Below are 18,854 nucleotides of genomic sequence, written 5' to 3'. Positions count from 1 at the left end.
TAATGTTCCCACATCCTTGGCCCCGGGATCTCCAATTTACCACTGTCCCCAGACACACAGGGAGTATTACTTTAGACCCCTCCAAGCCATCAGACCACCACCCCCTTTGCAGTTCTCTTCTGTACTATAAACATGCCAGTTCCTTGACTAAGGTCATGAAAATCCAAGGGATATAACAACTCTCCTACAGAACAGGCTGAGAGAGCTGGGGCTGCTCAGCCTGGAGAAGAGAAGGCTCTGAAATGACCTGGGAGCAGCCTTTCAGTGTCTAAAGGGAGATACAAGAAAAAAAGAACAGAATCCTTAGTGGGGTCTACTGGACAGGATGAAGGGAAATGATTTTAAACTAAAAAGGAGAGTGTTAGACTGGATATAAGAAAACCTTTTTCTTTTTCTTCTTCTTTTTTTTTTTTTTTACAGTAAGGGTGATGAGGCATTGGAAAAGGTTACCTAGAGAGGCAGTGGATGCCCGTAGCAATTGGACAGATCAGTACAATGGGAAAGGCGTTACAACAAAGGCACGATGACAGAAAGACTAGCACAGTAGAGAGGTGCTATAAACAAAGGGAAGAAGATTGCTCACTAGGTTTGCAGGAGAAAGCTCCACTAAGGAGGGATCTCCAGAATAAGATCCTTCCCTAGCGGCAGTCAGCCTTTAAATAAGGTCTAAGAGAGGTGCAGCCAGGCTCCACCCCTTCCAGTCACACAGCTGAATTGTCTTCACCTGTGCTCCCATGGCTGACTGGGTCCTTTCCCCACGTGATCAATCAGTGGTTCAGACCATGACTCTACGGATCCCATACAATGCCTCATCCCTGGAGATGTCCATGGTCAGGCTGGACAGGGATCTGAACAAACTGGTCTAGCTGTGGTGTCCCTGTTCATCCCAGGGAAGCTGAACTAGATGGCCTTTAAAAATCCTTTCCAACTCAAATGATTCTATGATTCTGTGACTATTGGGCTCTTAAGACAGCATAAGAAATTAATACTGCATGGTGGTATTTGGAAAGCTTAATTGCACAAATGTTTTGAAAAAATAATGTTTAATTTCATTTGTTTTTCATAAGGGTACCATTTTGAGGGTTTTCTCGACCAGTTAACCAGTTTTCACATAGGTTGTAGACAATATTTTTGATGTCTGTACTCTTCTAGTTTGAAATTTTCCAATTTCAAATTTTCTGACAGACATATATATACACAGATACACACAGGTGCACTAAGTTGGTAAAAAAATAAATTTCGTACTTTTTAAAAATATTTTTTTACTGTTTAATAGCAGAATACTTAATTTAAAATTAAAACAAAACAAAACAGCGCTTAATCATGTTAGCAAGGTTGTCCATAAAGTTTGCATTTTCCTGTAGCATGTGATCTAGCAATGAAGAGTCAAGAGAAAAAACTATAAGGCAATCATCAGATGCTGAAAAACTAATACACTGCAATGTGTATTTATTATGCTAAAAAAAATAATGAATATTTATTAAAAATCAACTTTCAATATTTAATTAAAGTTAGAATTCAGTTAAGAAGACAGTTTTTACCTGTTATGTGACTAATACCCTGCTGCTGATATACAATTTTTAAATATCTACAACTGTAAATATGAAGAGAAACAATATTTTCACATTATTCAGTTCTTTGGGACATTTGCATAATTTGGACAATTCTGCAATGGTCAGTCATTTTTTAGAACATGTTTCCTAAGTTTATTCGGTATGTGCAGTCCTACAACTTGAGCTAATAGGTTAGGATGCCACGGCATGGCTCTTCCAGTTCAAAATTTAAGTCTTTTGAAAAAAGAACTGTACAGACTAGTACAGGGAAAAAAAATGGTGTGGAGGGAATGGAATAAATGGAATAGAGTTTATACTTCCTTTCCTATAAGGTACTCTATTTTTTTTTTCCACAGACCTTTTCAGGAAGGGAAGTGTAGAAGCCTGCTCCCAAATTCAGAACATTAATTTAATGAACATGAAATGTCATTAACAGCACTCAGAAATCTCCTGAGGATATAATCTCCAAATCATACTTTTCAACTGGAAGAGAGATTGTTCCATTGTTCATTAATTTATATTTATGGCCCTAGAATGTATAAATTTAACTAGCAATTTTACAAGAGGGGAATATACCTAAGTAAACCCTATTAAAGTAATGAGGCAAAAAAAGTCCTTTTATTAACATCAATGCTTTATGGCAATGTCAGGCTCAATCTTTTCTAACTTAACCTTGAAGAAAATAAATTGCTTCTCTGACTTTTTAATTCAATTAGTAATTTTTCACTAAAAGTTAGCCATGAAATATGAAAAGACTTGCAGGGCATCTTGTCTTGATCTGTAGATCTGTTGTTAGTACTGCTGACTGCTACTCTGAGCTCATTAAAAGCATGAAGAAATTATCAAAATAGATCCTGCCATATTTTAAGTATATGTTGAGAGATAAAATAACCTCTATATCTTGTTGTTCCAAAATACAGTGAGAATATAGTTTGAGATACACTATTCAAATACTCTCTTTAATCCAAAAAAAAAAAAAAAAAAAAGAGAGAACCAGGGTAAGAGTAAATATACACAAAAAAAGAATAGAGAAAACAAATTAAAGTCTGGTAACACCTTATAGTCAATCCTAGGAACACCCTGCAGTTAAGGCTGGGAATATAATGGAACAGATCCTCCTAGAAGACATGTTGAGACAGCCAGCCTGACTTTGCCAAGGGAAGGTCATGCCTGACCAATCTGGTGGCTGTCTATGATGGAGTGACAACATCAGTGGACAAAGGGAAGCCAAGGGATGTCATCTACCTGGATTTCCAAAAGGCCTTTGACATGATCCCTCAACATATACTTATCTTTAAATTCACAAGATATGGATTTGAAAAGAGGACTATTCAGTGAATAAGGAATAAGTGAATAAGGTTGCTGAGAAGGACTTAGGGCTCCTGGTTGATGAAAAATTTAAAATGAGCCAGCAGTGTGTGCTTGCAGCCTGGAAGGCCAATCCTGGGTTCAGTTGAAAGAAGGGTGGCCAGTAGGGTAAGGGAAGTGACAGTCCACCTCTACTTTGCTCTTGTGAGGCCCCAGCTGGAGTACTGCGTCCTGGTCTGTGGTCCCCAACACAGTAAACATGTGGAATTTTTGGAGAGGGTCCAGAGGAGGACCATGAAGATAGTCAAAAGGCTGAACCATCTCTCCTGTGATGATAGGCCGAAGGAACTCGGCCTACCTTTCAGCCTGGAAAAGAGAAGGCTGTGGGGAGACCTCACTGCAGCCTTCCAATATTTAAAGAAAGTTTATAAACATTAGGGAAATCAACTTTTTACACAAGTAGATAGTGATTGGACATGGGGAAATGGTTTTAAATTAAAGGAAGGGAAGATTTAGATTGGATGTTGGGAAAGTTTTTTTACTGAGTGGTGAAGTCTCTGGAACAGGCTGCCCTGAGAGGTTGTGGATACTCCATGGAGATGTTTAAGGCCAGGTTGGATGAGGTCCTGGGCAATATGATCTAGTACTTGATCTAGTGTTTGTCAACACTACCTATGGCAGGAGAGTTAGAAGCTGATGATCCTTGAGGTCTCTTTCCAACCCAAGCCATTGTATAATTCAATCTGTCATTCCCAGGATGGAAACATTTCCAAATGAGAGTCTGAAGAGACTAACAAGGAGAAGTATATGAACTCCCAAGTTCTTTACTGACCTGACGAGAGAGGTCCATCTCTCATTCTCCAAACCAAGGTAAGCTGCAATGTTACTAAGGGCTTTTTATCATATTATTTTTCTTGATTACATACCTTAAAATATTGCAGCAAACCTAATTTCAAACAAGGATTCTGCAGCAACTGTATTCTGCTGTGTTCTCCTTTCTTCTGGCAAGTATGAGCAGAGTCTGCCTTACTTTGCAGATCTCTGAAAACAAAGCCACAGACTCTGCTCCTTATTGCCAGGACTGCACATAGATTGAACTTCTGTTAAAGTGTCATCAGCTAAAATGCAGAAACTGCCTTGGCATCATCACTTTTCAGATCATGTTTTCTTAGCCACCTCCGATCTTGCACTCAGGGCTACAAGTGTTGTGTACTTTGAAAAAGACAGAAAAGCAATAGCATAAAATGTGAAACTTCCCTGCAGAATGGTGGCTATAACTGGTCACTAAAACCTCTAAGCTCCCTAAAATCTTCCTTTTCATTCATAACCTTTACATTAGATCAAAACAAATAAACTGTCTGTTTTTTCTCAATGGCTTCATCTGTGAAAATTCTTGATCATTTCCCCACGTTCTTAAACAGCTGCTTACCTATCAGATTCACAGTTATTTTTTCCTGGAATGAATTTTGGCACTGAACATTTACTTGGTGATTATATCCTTAAATAATAATGGTTCTGTTATTACCAAGCTGGTATAATTACAATGATGATTTTTAAGGACATACTTGTATGTACTTAATCCCATACATATACGCCCAGATTGTCAACAGAAGTACTGTGGAGTGGATAACTGATTATAAGCTAAGTCAGAGTAATTAGAGCATCTGTAATGGCTAAGTCTGCACACACTCCACAGTTTTGTCCTGGAATATAAAATAGTTGCATTAGCTCAGATCAGCTCATGGGACTTTGTGTTATTTTGTAGGAGACTTCACATCTGTGTGCAGTTCTATATATAAATATGCGTTCACAAGACTAGCACCATTCTTCAATAAAATATTATTTTTTCAGTAGATCTTCTGTGGTTAATCACTCTTGGCCAATAATGAGCAGTTCCTCATCCAAATTTCTTATTACTGTTTAAAAGTTGATGTTAATTTTTGAAAGCTCGGAGATTATGATATGAGTTGCTGCAAAAGAAATTAGTCAATAGCATTGTGGTGAATAAACTTCAGGTTTGTTTTCTAGCTTCTAGCTTTGGGCATATGAATAACTTTTTCTCAGATTAAACTTTATTGAATACTAAATTCCAATCTCATTTCTCATGAAATAATCTGACTTCACTACAGAATTTTATTTAGAATAAAACTGGTCTGATTCCATTTAATACAGATGTCCATGAAAAGAAACCTGCTATTTTGTGGATTTTTCTCCAATGTGTCTGATATTTTACACCTTTGGCCAATTATTTCTCAGCCAACATTTATCAAAAGGCCATGTCACAGTGCTTTCCTTCTCACAAGACCTTTACAAACATTGTGATATTTTAAGATGTTTTATTTTTGATGGCAAAAATTTAAATGTGAAATTGCACCGTATTTGGTCTGTCAATCTCAATGAAATGTAATCTATTATTATTCTGTTACAAGCATGCATGTGCTGTAATAATTCATCAAAATTTCTCTTTGAGAGAAAGAACACGCAATGCTTGATATATTAATGATAATGTGTAATTTTTAAGTGGAGTTTACCAGCTGTCACACTCTCATATGAAATGCTTTCATCATAATGAAAATGGCAAATATAAATTGGATATAAACAATTATGTTTTTTTATAAATTCATTTTTTCATATCTAGAAGAATTATATATCTTTATGCTACACTTGATTTAAAAGCTAATTCCCTTTCAAAATTAAACAATCTATAACACTTGTATTTTTCATAGATGTCTCAACCACAGATCACATCTTGCTGCTGTTATTCATTTTTTTTTCAAGATGATTTGATTTAATTTTCTTCCCTTCCATTTACTTTCCTGTCCTTCTCTTATCTTACTATTTTTGCTTTCTCTACTGTTCTACATCTTAAACATGTCTCATCTCTATACAGATCTGACTTTTCCTCTTCAGAGTTCTTCCTTCTTTTACTGCTGTGTCTCTTGTATTATTTTACCTAACTACTTTCTATTATTTTTCTGTAGTTAATTTTAGGATTATATACTGCTGAATGCACAAATTCAAAAGCAGATTTTTTTACTGCATTTCCATATAATTATTTCTAGTTCTCAAGTATCTACCCTACTTAGCACTGATTGGAAATAATTCTTTTTATTTTTCTTCTTTATTTTCCCTCACGTTTGTTTGCTGCCTGTGTTGGGTATTTTATATTGATGCTATCCTCCTAACTATATGGAAGGACTCAACATATTCAGCACTCTCACTCTCTTACAACTCCATCCTTACTTCCTTCTACTTCTATGTATAATGCAATGTTGTACCTAACTTCCACAGTTTGTCTTCTCTGCCATACAATACATCAGTAAAGTCCAAATGGGAATCAGAGCTCCCAGAAAACCTGAAGTTGCAGAGTTCAGATAAACATGGGTATAGACTTAAGCTGCCAAATAAAGATTAAACTAGGCAAAAATCAGATTAAGAGTAGCAAATTTCTCCCAGATTTAATGCAAGAATCACCTACTTTAATCAAATCAGTCTTAGATGCCAGTCGCATTTACTTGCTTGTCATTACTACCTGTCCTATCAGGTAGTAAACTTTAAAGGTAAAGCTCCCAGACTTGAAAGCAAAGTAATTGCTTTTGTGTAATTTTTCACAATTTAGTAGTCAAGTAACAATTTAAGCGAATCATTTTTATTCACTACATTGTGGTCATTGCTCTTTGCTGGGTGTGCAGAGCCTGCAGCTGATTCTTAACTGCATTCCCTGCAGTTAAAGCAATTAGTATCAGAAAATATATACATTGAGACACAAAAAAAAAATCATAGCTTTCACTTTGCATCGTTTTCCTACAAATAAAGGCAAAACCAGTCACAATTATAGTCCTTTGATTCCTTACTTTTTCTGTCCATTGTTTATCCATTATTAATGTCTGTTCAATATTTTTATTATCTAAATTGCTTAGTTCACTTCTTTCACATCTTTTTCTTTCTCTTCACTGTCTTCTCAAATCCAGCAGTGCAGCATAGCAGCCAAAAAGGCAAACTGCATTTAAGTGCGCAGCAGAAATCAGGATTTCTGATCATAGAAATAATTGAGCTATGATCAATGACTGATTAACTAAACTAAAGCAAAGAGCTATTTAAACATCCTACAATACATTCACACTCTGTGAGGGATAGAGAGGGGAAAAACACATTTTCATACAGGTATGCGGGTATGCAATAGCATATCTGGAATTCATAATATTTTATTATGTTAATCACTGCACTACATTGAAAATGCCATAGTGAAGCAGACTGTCAGGATTCCCACTGCACAAAACAATTTTTAGAGCTTTATACAACCTCTGTTTTAACTGTCCTTGTACATGGTTTCATATGCAAGCTTCTACCTTGGAAGCAACTCGTCTTTACAGATTGACAAAAATCTATTAATTGTTTTTCAAAGAAAGATATTCAGAGAAGTGTAGACCAGCCAATACTGAAGGTACAATCTGTCTTTCTGTGTATTTATAGGCAGAAATCTCAATTAAAATCAGAACAAAATCCCTGGTTCCTTTGGCTGATTTCCAGCTGACCAAGTTAAGGATAATGACTGGGTACAGATAATGCCCATCATGTTACTTAGCACCATGTTACACATGCAAATGCCTTTTTATATTGAAATTTTCTTAGTCCTTCTGAGATAATAGTTCTTGCTTCATGAATCCCTTATGTCTACTGTTATTCCGCACATCTTGATTTCTTTTTCCCATCTGTTTTACCTTGGTGTCCCAAGCATGTTTGTCACCCAAGGAAACCCCACAGACCAGGCATTTATGACTAGATTAAGTCAACTTCAAAATACTGTCTTTAGAACAAAGCACTATTTAATCTATTTCTCAAAAGCATCACACATGTAAAGGAAATAATGAAAACAATGACCAAATTCTTGCCAATAAGACTTTCATTTTGTTTAAATTTTAGTCACTGGTGGATTCCTTTTGTAGTCAATCGACAACGGGCAGATCCACAGAGTGAGTCATCTCTTGGTAAAAATCCTTGATGAGTTTCAAGCTTACTTTGGTGTGTGTGTAGTTAATCTGAGGTGTGTAGTTTAAGAAAGTTTAAGGAGTTGTTTACAGAATGACTAAACTTGGCAGGTAGGAAGCAGGATATAAAATGCATCCTAGTTCTCAATCTGAACAATGTGTTTTACTTATTAGTGTAAACAGGCTATTGGCTATTGGATTCACTTTGAGGCATGGACACAGGAATTGATCTATTTAGAATTAGTTCTGAGTATGTTGTTCTTAGTTCTGCAACACCTGTACCCCTCTGAAGATCTCACCCAGGGGAATCTGCTTTGCTGAGAGAGGAATATGCTGAAGCCTAATATTAAGAAGCAGATCTCCATCTTTGAGATCAGATACAGCAACCATAGTTGACAATTTGAAATATCAATTCCATTAAAAAATTGCTACAGTCACACCTATTTAGAAAAGTTTTCTTATTAACGAGGAATTTTTAGCCTCATCACTTACACTGAACAAATGACGGATTTTTACAAGAACGTCAGATGTCACTAATTTAAATGCCTAACACTATTTTATCACTGAACTTTCTCAATGATTATGAAAAAGCAGATTTTGTTGACAAATTTATTTTTATAAAGCCATACACATATAAAACCAAAGGTTAAATACCTTTTAATTTTTTTTTATTATTTGCAATTTTTCCCAATAATTCTGTGAAAGACTAGTGTTGGGTTGGTCACCACATACTTGGATCATTCTGCTACTGCAAGATTTTTTTTCACACTTTTTTTTTCAACTTCTTGCCTTTCTAATCCAACTAACTTTTGACTCATTGGTCTATTTCAACTATATCTGATAGATGTCCAGTAGTCCTAAAGCAGAGAGTCCTGTCCAGTTTCATGGAAGAGGTCATCCAGAAGAGTGAGAAACTATCAGTGCCTTTACTAAAGAGCAAACATCAATGTAAGATTAAGGCTTAACCGAAAAATGTACAAATGAAAAGTTGTTAGTGTCTGAAACACATAGAAGTTTCAGAAAACATTATTATTAAATTATACATTATACATTATTATAGAACATATTATCTGACGCCAAAAATTTCAATACGAGAAACAAAGCTTTTAGAAATCAGCCTTCATTAGCTCTGGTGCACACAGCAGACCAACACTCTAGGATCTTTTCCCTAGTATCCAATTTTTTATTATTATTATTATTTTTCCTGAAAGGGTTTTCTTAAAAATAGCATTGTTGTGCTAGAAAACTGCAAAGTATTACATATACAAATACAGGATGTATTACATACATCCTGTAAAATGCAAATATATCATTCAACATTTTTTCCATCTATGAAAAGGTTATTTGTGGAATAAATACGCCTCTTCTGAATCATTAATGTTAATTATATAGTTACCACCTCTAGAGACTGAAGTTTATCTATTTTTTAGCATAGTTCTTACTTCTGACATTACTTGAACTTATATATGTGTTATCACTGCATTATTCACCATATGTATCTTTCACAACTCCGAATTCAATTAAGCATGCAGTTTTTACTTTACCAATCTTAATTGGCATTAATCTGTCTTCTGCAAGTTTTCCTAATATTTGTATGATATTTAAAAGATCTTGCCTTCACTTCATCACTGTGGCTGAACTGAAAAACTCATTTAATAAGTTTTATTGTTTTTCTGCAGACCCTTCACAACCAGTGACTTTTTCTATAAGAACTGGATATTTAAACTTTTCTTTTAAAATCTCTCATCCTAATGACATTTTGTCGTATTTTTCTCTTGCACTTAAGACACTTCCAGTGTTCTAAAACATCAGGAATACACCTATGGGTTAATGTATCATTATCCTTCATACTATTTCTGAGGTGTATGATTTAGCATGAGCATGAGACACCATTTTAATAGGAACCCCCACAGATGGTTATCAGCAATCACTGGAGTTGTCAAAAGGCAGGAGAGATCACCACATTGCTTAATGATTTCCTAATTGATTATGAGAGGAAGAGTATTAGGAATAGCTGGACTGTTTTATTTTATTGATTTTTTTTTCTTTCTGAGTGGAAGAGTGTATTGGGGTGTTTCGAAATAATCTGTTTTGCTCATCATATCCATAAATTATCTATAAAAAAGCCCCAGTGAACTGACAGCATTTCATTCAAAGTTATTCAGGGCAATAAAATCTAAAGGTTACTGCAAACATTTGATGAAATATCTCATAATACTGAATGAAAATGCCAGAAAAAAATGAGTATTTATTTATAAATGCAAAGTAATGCATTTTATGACAAAATAATGACCACAATTAAAGTTAAGTATTGATAGGTATTATAACACCAAAAATATAAAGCTTTAAATTAGTTACTATTATTCAAGACAGATGCCACAGACTTTTTACAAATGGCATTCTGAGGACATCAGATCAGTGGAAGAAACAAGAATAGCACACAGTAATGACATAAACCTTGATACTGGAATGAAAAATATCACAAGATCCACATCAGAAGCATACTGCTTTTTCACTAGTGAGATGAAGCTATTGTGTGCCTTCCTGGCCTTCCCATCCCTACAAGAAAGAAGGAGTGGGCTAAGGAATATTCTGAATGAAGTGCAAAGGATTGTCAGAGGTTTGTTGCAGGGATGATCTGAAGTACACTGTAGCTTCAGTGCATGAAAAGATCAGGGGCACAGAAAAGAAAAAAATCCAGAGGAATGTAAGTGAGATGAATGGTGTGAGACTATTGCTTTTAACTGCATGAAGATGAGGGCACTCATAAAGTATTAAGGTTGTCTTAAATAAACAAGAGGAAGTGGTCTTTTATTTACTTATTTATTTTACGCACAGTGCATAATTAGACAGTCAAACTCATTGCCACATCATCTCTTATGAAGCCATAAACTTAACTAAGGTTCAAAAAATGAATTGACAACCTCAAAAACTAGTAAACAAATCTACCACAGGGCAGAAAGCAAGTTGATGTAAATGCAGCTTTAAAAGATTTAATTTTTGACTGCTGAGAGCTGGAAATACACAACAGGGGAAAGATTACTCTGTATTTGTGCTTTTTCTTTTATGCTTTCCCAAGCAACCACAACTAGGCATCATCAGAATTGGCTATGCTGACCTTTCTCTCTCTCTCTCTCAAGCTTTAAAATGTCACTAAAACCTTCCTCTTCCACCTTTCACTAAAGAAAGAAAAATAATAACAATAATAATGAAAACACACCACAAATCACAAAATGGATCCAACCAAAAAAATTAACAGATTTCCTAGGTAGCATTTGCAGTATGCTTCTTCAATTTATTTTAAAGTAGGGAAAAAAAAATTAATTATATGTGTCTACCTCCACGAAATAAATAAATCTCAAAGATCCCAGTGTTTTACTGAAAAAGTTAAATGGCAGTAAAGCAGCGTGGTATAAGAAATAAACCACTTCCTTGAAAGAGCCTAAATAAATACTTCCTATCTTCTTGCTTCCAGTATTTTCCTTTTCTTCCCTCTTACTGAAGGCTAAAAAATGAGACTAGTATACACGCTGGCAACAGCCAGTGGTGTCTCTCACTTCATTTTTTTTGTAACCATTACAAAGTTATTCCTTGCATGAAAAAAACCAAGTATTTTAGATATGTTTTTCATGCCTACTTTTATATACAACTAGATGTAATTTTATTTACAGGCCATGAAAATGCAGACTCTTCACTGTATCAAATATCTGATCTTTATTGCTATTGATGAGATTGGTCAATTATGCTCCCACTCAATTCTAAAATTGAATGATAGATTGGTTTGCGGTGCTGGAGGTTCCTCTGAGGCAAGTTTAATTTGTGATACCAAGCTAAAGTACCTTCTGAGTGTTACAGACCTAGCTAACTCTTCTGTTGAGAAACTGGGAGTAGTACTGTGGGATTCAAAACTCTTTGCATGACTTTTATTTTACTAAGATCCAAACCATAGCTTCTGATCGGTCACTGCTGAAAAACCAGCATCCTAACTTCAGTAAGGAAAAAGACAATCCCATACAATTGCTTAAGAGTACAGACTCATCATGTGCATCATAAAAACGTCTTTAAACTACACAAATTTCTCAGTAAAATGCTCAGATTAATTGCTAGTGTGAAAGCCCCAGCCGGGTTAAGCTTCTAGTTAATTTGGAAGGCAAAGCAGAGAGCTAGCTCCAGCAGCACGAACGCGACTTTTAAGTTGATTCCTCCCTGTGTCAGAGCAAGACCACCTAGGGATTGCTTTCACAGACTAAATATGTCTCCAGCATATCAAAAAAGGCTTTAATCCACTTAGGAGCAACAACTCTTGAAGCAGATATGAGATGGTAAAGTCACTGAATTGCCCGAGGCAGCTGCAGAGCTTAGCCTTAGCTAAAAGGGGTCTGCTGGTCAGGTAGGCCAACAGATAGCCCACTTTTAGAGCTGTTTGTGCAGAGGGCCTTTGGCATTTGTTCTCTCAGATATGTGAGGAATTGCACACTCTTTGTTTTGCTCTCTATTTCACAGCAGAAATAATACCAGCAGTCTACACTGTGCATCACTGAGCACATAAAAAGTGAGCTGAGAGAGAATGGAGTTTGATTTTCAGTTAAAAAATGCCATCTGTGTAAGTTTAGTGTATGTCTCTCTCTTTAAACCTTCACTTTGAGGGATAGCTTTATGTTTATTCTTGTCGAAATTAAAATAAGTGATCTAAATTATGCAGTTTCAGCGCTGCTTCAGTGCTGCTCAGCGTGCTGCCAGACCAACTTGTACTGTGTTTAGAAAAACTCCACTGTCTGTAAAAAGTCAACTGCTATTGCCCACAAGTCTTTACACCTCTCTTGAGTACGCCTGTGTCTGAACACATTTATAATGGTTCAATTTGGTATGGGCAATTTTTAGTAAAGAAAATCATTAAGAGGTAATGTGCTATACAACATTTTAGCTTCAACAGAATCTCTGAAAATTTCTTTCCTTGATTAGTAAAACTTTTGTATAAAATTGATAAGAAATGTTGCACAGTGGGAAAACAGAGCTCTCAGCACAGCTGAGACAGCTGCTCAAATAACTTCCTTATCATAGTTTTAAATAATTGCCACAGTTTATATGCAAGTACATTTGTAGAATGTGCAAGTATAAATTATTTACTTTTAAGACTACAAAAGATGTCTATTTTTTTAATTGGAACTGTGCCACTATTCACTACCATAGTTACAGAAATATCTGAGGTAGGACAAAAAGACTGGAAATAAAAAGCAATAATACAGCTTATTTAGAAACAAAAGTAAGATTATAAAACCACAGAGTGTGAAATGGTATGTAAATAGAGATTTTATACTGTACTGCAGCACAGAAGGAATTCAGATGACTAATAAAAATGAGCACAATAAATGTCTCGTATTTCTGTATACTCGTTATAAAAGCCAAACCATTGTATTATTGCTGCATGTTGTATACACAGCAATATAGTTAGCACAACATGGCATAGCAGACAATCAGCAACTTTGGACTGTAGCACCTATGAGTTCCTGTATGTACACAGGAAATATATGCTGGATGTAAAACAATTTCTTTTGAAGCATTAGAAAAAAAATATGCCTTCAAGGGATTAAAGTACTTCAATATTTAATTTTTTCCCACTGAAACAAACCGGTGTCAGAGTCTATTTTCAAATGCCCTCAGATCTCATTCTTTTTGTACCAACTCTTGGTGTGAATAACCTTAACAGAAAATTAGTAACCTCTTGTTTTACCAAAAGGCTCTTTTTTCTCCATAACTTTTCATCTCTAGTTAGAAAGACTGAAGAGCCGACGCTGTTAGCTGGATCAGTGAGAATGCTTATTTTTCTTACATTACTGGTAAGAAAATTATTGTAATAGAAGGTAGCAAGAAAGACTCGATGCCAGGCTGGATGTGGCTCTGGGCAGCATGACCTAGTGGTTGGCGATCCTGCACATAGCAGGGGGGTTGAAACTAGATGAGCATTGTGGTCCTTTTCAACCCAGGCCATTCTGTGATTCTGTGGTTCTATAAGTTAATTCTTCAGTAAGAGATTTAAGCTTCTACAAGGAAGCTTGGAATTCCCAATGAAAATATAAAATTCTGCACTCACCTGCTCTATAAAGGCAGAAAGAACATCCTTTATTAAAGCATCAGAGAAACATGGAGCTCTGCTTCTGCGGGTGCTGAGAACTGCCTCCCTGAGCAGCTCAGCATTTGTGTGTCCTCAGAGCCTAGCTAGCAGTCAGGGAGCAGATTGCAGCTCACCCTGAACCCTGTGATGGGTCTGATATGATAAACATACCCAGAAAATGCCAAAATGTACAGACAGTTGATCATAAGAAATCATCCATCAACTGAACTGCATTAAAAGACCACATGTTTATTCCCAGCCCTTGAGCACTGCCAAGGTGCATTTTAGAGCGGGTATAATAAGCTAGGAAAATGCATACAGCCAAATACATTGAACAGTAGCTTTTAAGCGATAATTGGTTAAATTTCTGATCATCTGACCACATTTGTAAACAATCCTTTTGAAGTAGTCATGGCACACCAGCTGCAAACTATCCTCTACATAATAGCTCACTATCACAGAGCACTCATCTGTGAAATGAATGATCAATATCAGCTTCCGTCCTTGTCTCAAGGGATGCTAACTGTGGCAAATAGAAATGTACTGCTTACAAGGGTAGAAATGATTGTCAGAAAAAAAATTGCACCTTATGAAGCATAGAAATCCTAAAGATCCTAAGGATCATATAGCCCTTTAATATATGGAAATATTAATTTGTTAAATATATATATATTTGTTCTATATTAGTGTGTAAAAGCAGAATGATATAGTCATATCTAATACAAATTATGCAGCATTTCAATGCTCATTAGTGATGAGGAAATTTTTAACAGCATTTACTAAAATCAGCAGAGCACAAAAATCTTCTAGGCTCCTCCTCCTCCATAATTGGCTATTTTAAAGATTTCTCTTTTTAATTTGCTGTCCCTGGTTCCCATTCTGAAGGAACGGGACACAATATCAGCGGGTCCTTAGCAAGACCTGCATGTCATGCAGTTTGGGATCAGAAGTTGCTGATTGTCAGACAATAAAGGATTCTATTGTATCTGTGACCACAGAGGTAAATATCTCTGTGCAAAGTATATCTGTCTGTGGGGTAAGTTTACAGAATGGCTGAAGTTGGAAAGCATCTCTGGAAATCATCTCAAGCAAAGGCACCTAGAAAAGCTTGCCCAGGACTGTGTTTAGATGAAAGTTAATTTTACTGCTAAGAATAACAAAAGATCTAGTATCTGGGGAAAAATAATATCAGATACTAAAATTTAAATGCAAAAGAACAGCATACAATTCCTTGTAATACGAAATATTTTTACTGCATTTTGGTAAAGAAGGGATTAAACTATTCTGTAACATAAAGATGAAGCTTTCAGAGACAGCAACTCCAGTAATCTGTAAGCATGGCGCATCAGCTGGGTTAAAAATGCAGTTTACTAACAAGCTAAGACATCAGAGTGGACTTGTTAATTGCGAAAGCCATTTCTGCACTTAGACCTCTTGCACTTCTAGTATTCACAAAAAGCACACAGAGGTGCAGAGAAGAAACCTGTCTCAGAATGACTAAGGTTGGAAGGAACTGCTGGAGGTCATCTGGGTTAATGTCACTTATCTAATCTGGGGTACAGAGAGGATGACTGGAGTCAGAGGGAAACCCCAGCTCTTTTTATACCTGAAACCTGGACATGCCTGAGAGCTCAGCTCTGAGGTTCCCACCATGTCTGAGAGCTCTGAATCCAGCTTCCACCCCAGCTGTCCCAGAGCCACCATTTCCACTGTGGCCTTCTACCACAGTGCCCTCCTGCCTTCCACTCCCTGAAGCTCTCTGGTTATTTCACCAGTGGAGAAAACTGGGAATGTTTCTTACTCTATTTGCAAATACAAAGAAACACAAAGTGATCAAGATATTAGCATTTGAAGTCTTAAAATTCTGCTATTCTCAAAGCCATAGCTTCTGGAACCAAGAAACTTTGTAAGGAATTTAATTGTTATGAGAAAGATAATAAAAAAGAATCTCTAGTCCCTACTGTTTGTACTTTCCACAAACTTGGAATGCTTGCTAGCACAATTTATGTTATAATCAGCATAAATGTGATTTTTACCCTAAAAGATAGATTTTAAGAAGCATATTGTGGTCTTCCTTTTTATTATGTTGCAATATATATATATATTGCATATATATATTTTATATGAATAAAAAATATACTATATATATATATATATATATATAGTACACAGAGGAGTTAAGTTTCAAAACTCCAATCCCCTTTGCTCTTTTGACATATCAAACAACACAGTATAATCTCTAGTTGACATTAGTAAGGTCTCCTCATATCCCCAGAAGCCAATATTCTGCATAAAAGACAAAAGATCCAGCAAAGTCAGTTGCAAAATTAATCTCATTCACCAGGTAGCAAAGCCCTGAGTGTGGCTCCTACACAGACTGCAAGCCATTTGTGAAATGAAAGCAGCAGACAGTAAATGAAGCAGCTCAGCTTTAGCAGCTTGTCAGTCACTGAACAACTGAAGGCTGAAGACATCCTGGGTTAAATCATACATTTAAATGCCACTTGGAGGGATCCCAAAACACCACCTGAGGCTGGGCTGCTTCTGACTTAGAATGTATTCACATTTGGAAGAACCAGTATAAACTGGCAACTGTTTTCTACCTCCAAGTTTGAGATAAAACCTTAAAATTTCAATGCTGTTTTTGGGCAAGATCAAAAACTAATTAATCCAAATGAAACTGAAGGTATTTGTTCAATATAATCTTGCATAAGTTAATGAACCTTTAAATGTTTATTCCCTTTTTTCTTTCTTCTGCCCTATTCCACAATTTGTTTTTCTGTTGTTATGATTGCTATGCACTTATTTTAAAATTCAGTCCCATTAAAACTTACAGATATGGTATGAAAATGTCCTTTCATCTTACTGACACAAATAATCAATGTAATTTCTAAGGGCAATATTTCATTTCAGTTTAACAAAATTCATAAGCAATGTGAAAACTCATTTAAATAGTTTATAACATCCTTTATTTGGTATAAATAAAACTGTTAGATTCTACTGCTTCCACTCCTGTAATGCAATTCTGATATTCACTGCTGCAATAAATTAGGCCTTATAAACAACAATACATCATAAAACAAATTCAAGAGATGTTGTAAATAGGGAACAAAATGGAAATTATCTCATGCAAGCTTTTTCAGTGTAAACCCCTTGACGCATGCTGTAACCAGCCAGTTAATAATTGCTTTGTAAATTCTTGTAAATCTGAAATGAAGCAAAGGGGATAAAACCAACAAACAAGTCATAAAGTATGATTGTTACTTATTTGGAGTGATTATTGCCACTGCCAGCCAGGTTCCAAATCTCATAACAAAGAATTTGTTGGGTTTTTTAATTTCCTCCATTTCAGCTGTTTTACTGGTGATGGAGAATACATACAATCCTTATCAATAAATAATGTGTCACACAAAAGATATGCTTGGTCAGTTTCTGAATATTTTAAATATTTTAATATTTTAAGCAGTAATGCACCGTAAATTTTAACACTTCTCTCCTCAGAGTACTCCCTCCTCCTTCTTCACTCAGAATGGATTTTCTCAGGCTGGACAGAATATGTGATGGATGATAAAAATCAAGAACACACAGAAATGGAGACCATGACTATGTAATCGTATAATGCAGTGGCTCCTTTTCAGAATGAAGAAGACATATGAAGCTATCTTTTTAAAAAAGAAACCATTCATAGAAGCAAAGCGTGGTGAGATCATGAACTGGAAATAGGTTTATCCAAAGGACAAATGCTGAGAGTCTTTATCATCAGCTCCACTGCCATTTTTAGCTATAATATTCCAGATTTTTTAGGAATCTCACCATTAATTTGATGCTCAAATACAATTCCATGCTGTTGTCGGCGTTATAACAGTGATCTTATTCTGTATTGCAGGTTCAACAGCCCCATAAATAATGAATTTCTGCTTTCTTGTCTCATGGTTTTCTCCCATATAAAAACACATAAAACAGTATTTTATGATCTCTGTTTGGTTTATTGTTTGTTTGTTTGTTTGTTTTTAATCTGGAAATATAAAATGGAATAGAATGGGAAAATCTGTAAGATAAAATCAGTGTTCTGAAAGAGGTTCTTTGCTGTCCCTCACTTGATGCCAATCAATCATGCTCTTTAAAACAAATATTAATCTTATTTGTAATGATTTAAGTTACTTATCTTGTACTCTTAAAAATGTATAATTGCTTTAAAAATTTGAAAGTTTAAAATATTGTACTTAAATATAGCACATGTATTTCATTTTCTTCAATTCCAGAACCTCAATCTGAGAACCATATAAAACACTTAATTTCTGCCATGCAAATAGATGTGTGCCTCATCTGAATATCTCTGATCTTGGCGTTATATCTCATGTGATAAAAACACATTAATTGAATCCTTCTGTAATTATTAAGAGATATGAACATTTATTGCAATTCATTTCTACAAATAGAAAAAAGCTCCTACTCATTTTCTTAACGAATGCAAGTTCTGAACATGTTTGAAGCACTTAATAGTCTCAGTATAGACTGCAAACAATAACTCATACTGTACAAAAGTATTATGTATATATATAATATGTACTTAATATATACTATATATATAACATATAAATATTTACATAGTATTAAGTACTATATATATATATATAATATGTACTTAATATATACTATATATATAACATATAAATATTTACGTAGTACTTAATACTTAGTGTGTATATATTTAAATTCTACAAGAATTTTAAGTACAAAATTATCACATACTACTGTATAAATGTAGAGAAAATCCATTTCAGAGAGCTTGGAGAAAAATCAGCCAGTAAATATTTCAGAAAGTGATGTATTTAGTTTAAATAATATTGAAAAGGTCCAAAAGAAGTGGCTTTGGTGACTGCTTGAGCACTT

At 35.2% G+C, this 18,854-nt stretch overlaps 1 protein-coding gene across 5 annotated transcripts in view; it reads right to left on the bottom strand.

Annotated features, from left to right (window-relative positions):
* The window catches only part of KHDRBS2 (KH RNA binding domain containing, signal transduction associated 2), a 342,378-nt gene that overhangs the window by 169,680 nt on the left and 153,844 nt on the right, over positions 1–18,854 (bottom strand). The gene's annotated exons all lie outside the window — the stretch shown is intronic.

This window comes from Phasianus colchicus, chromosome 2, assembly GCF_987193195.1.
Source record: "Phasianus colchicus chromosome 2, bPhaCol1.hap1.1, whole genome shotgun sequence".
NCBI classification, from domain to species: Eukaryota; Metazoa; Chordata; class Aves; order Galliformes; family Phasianidae; genus Phasianus; species Phasianus colchicus.
The sequence above is the reverse complement of the archived record's forward strand: the minus strand, read 5'-3'. Positions and strand labels throughout refer to the sequence as shown.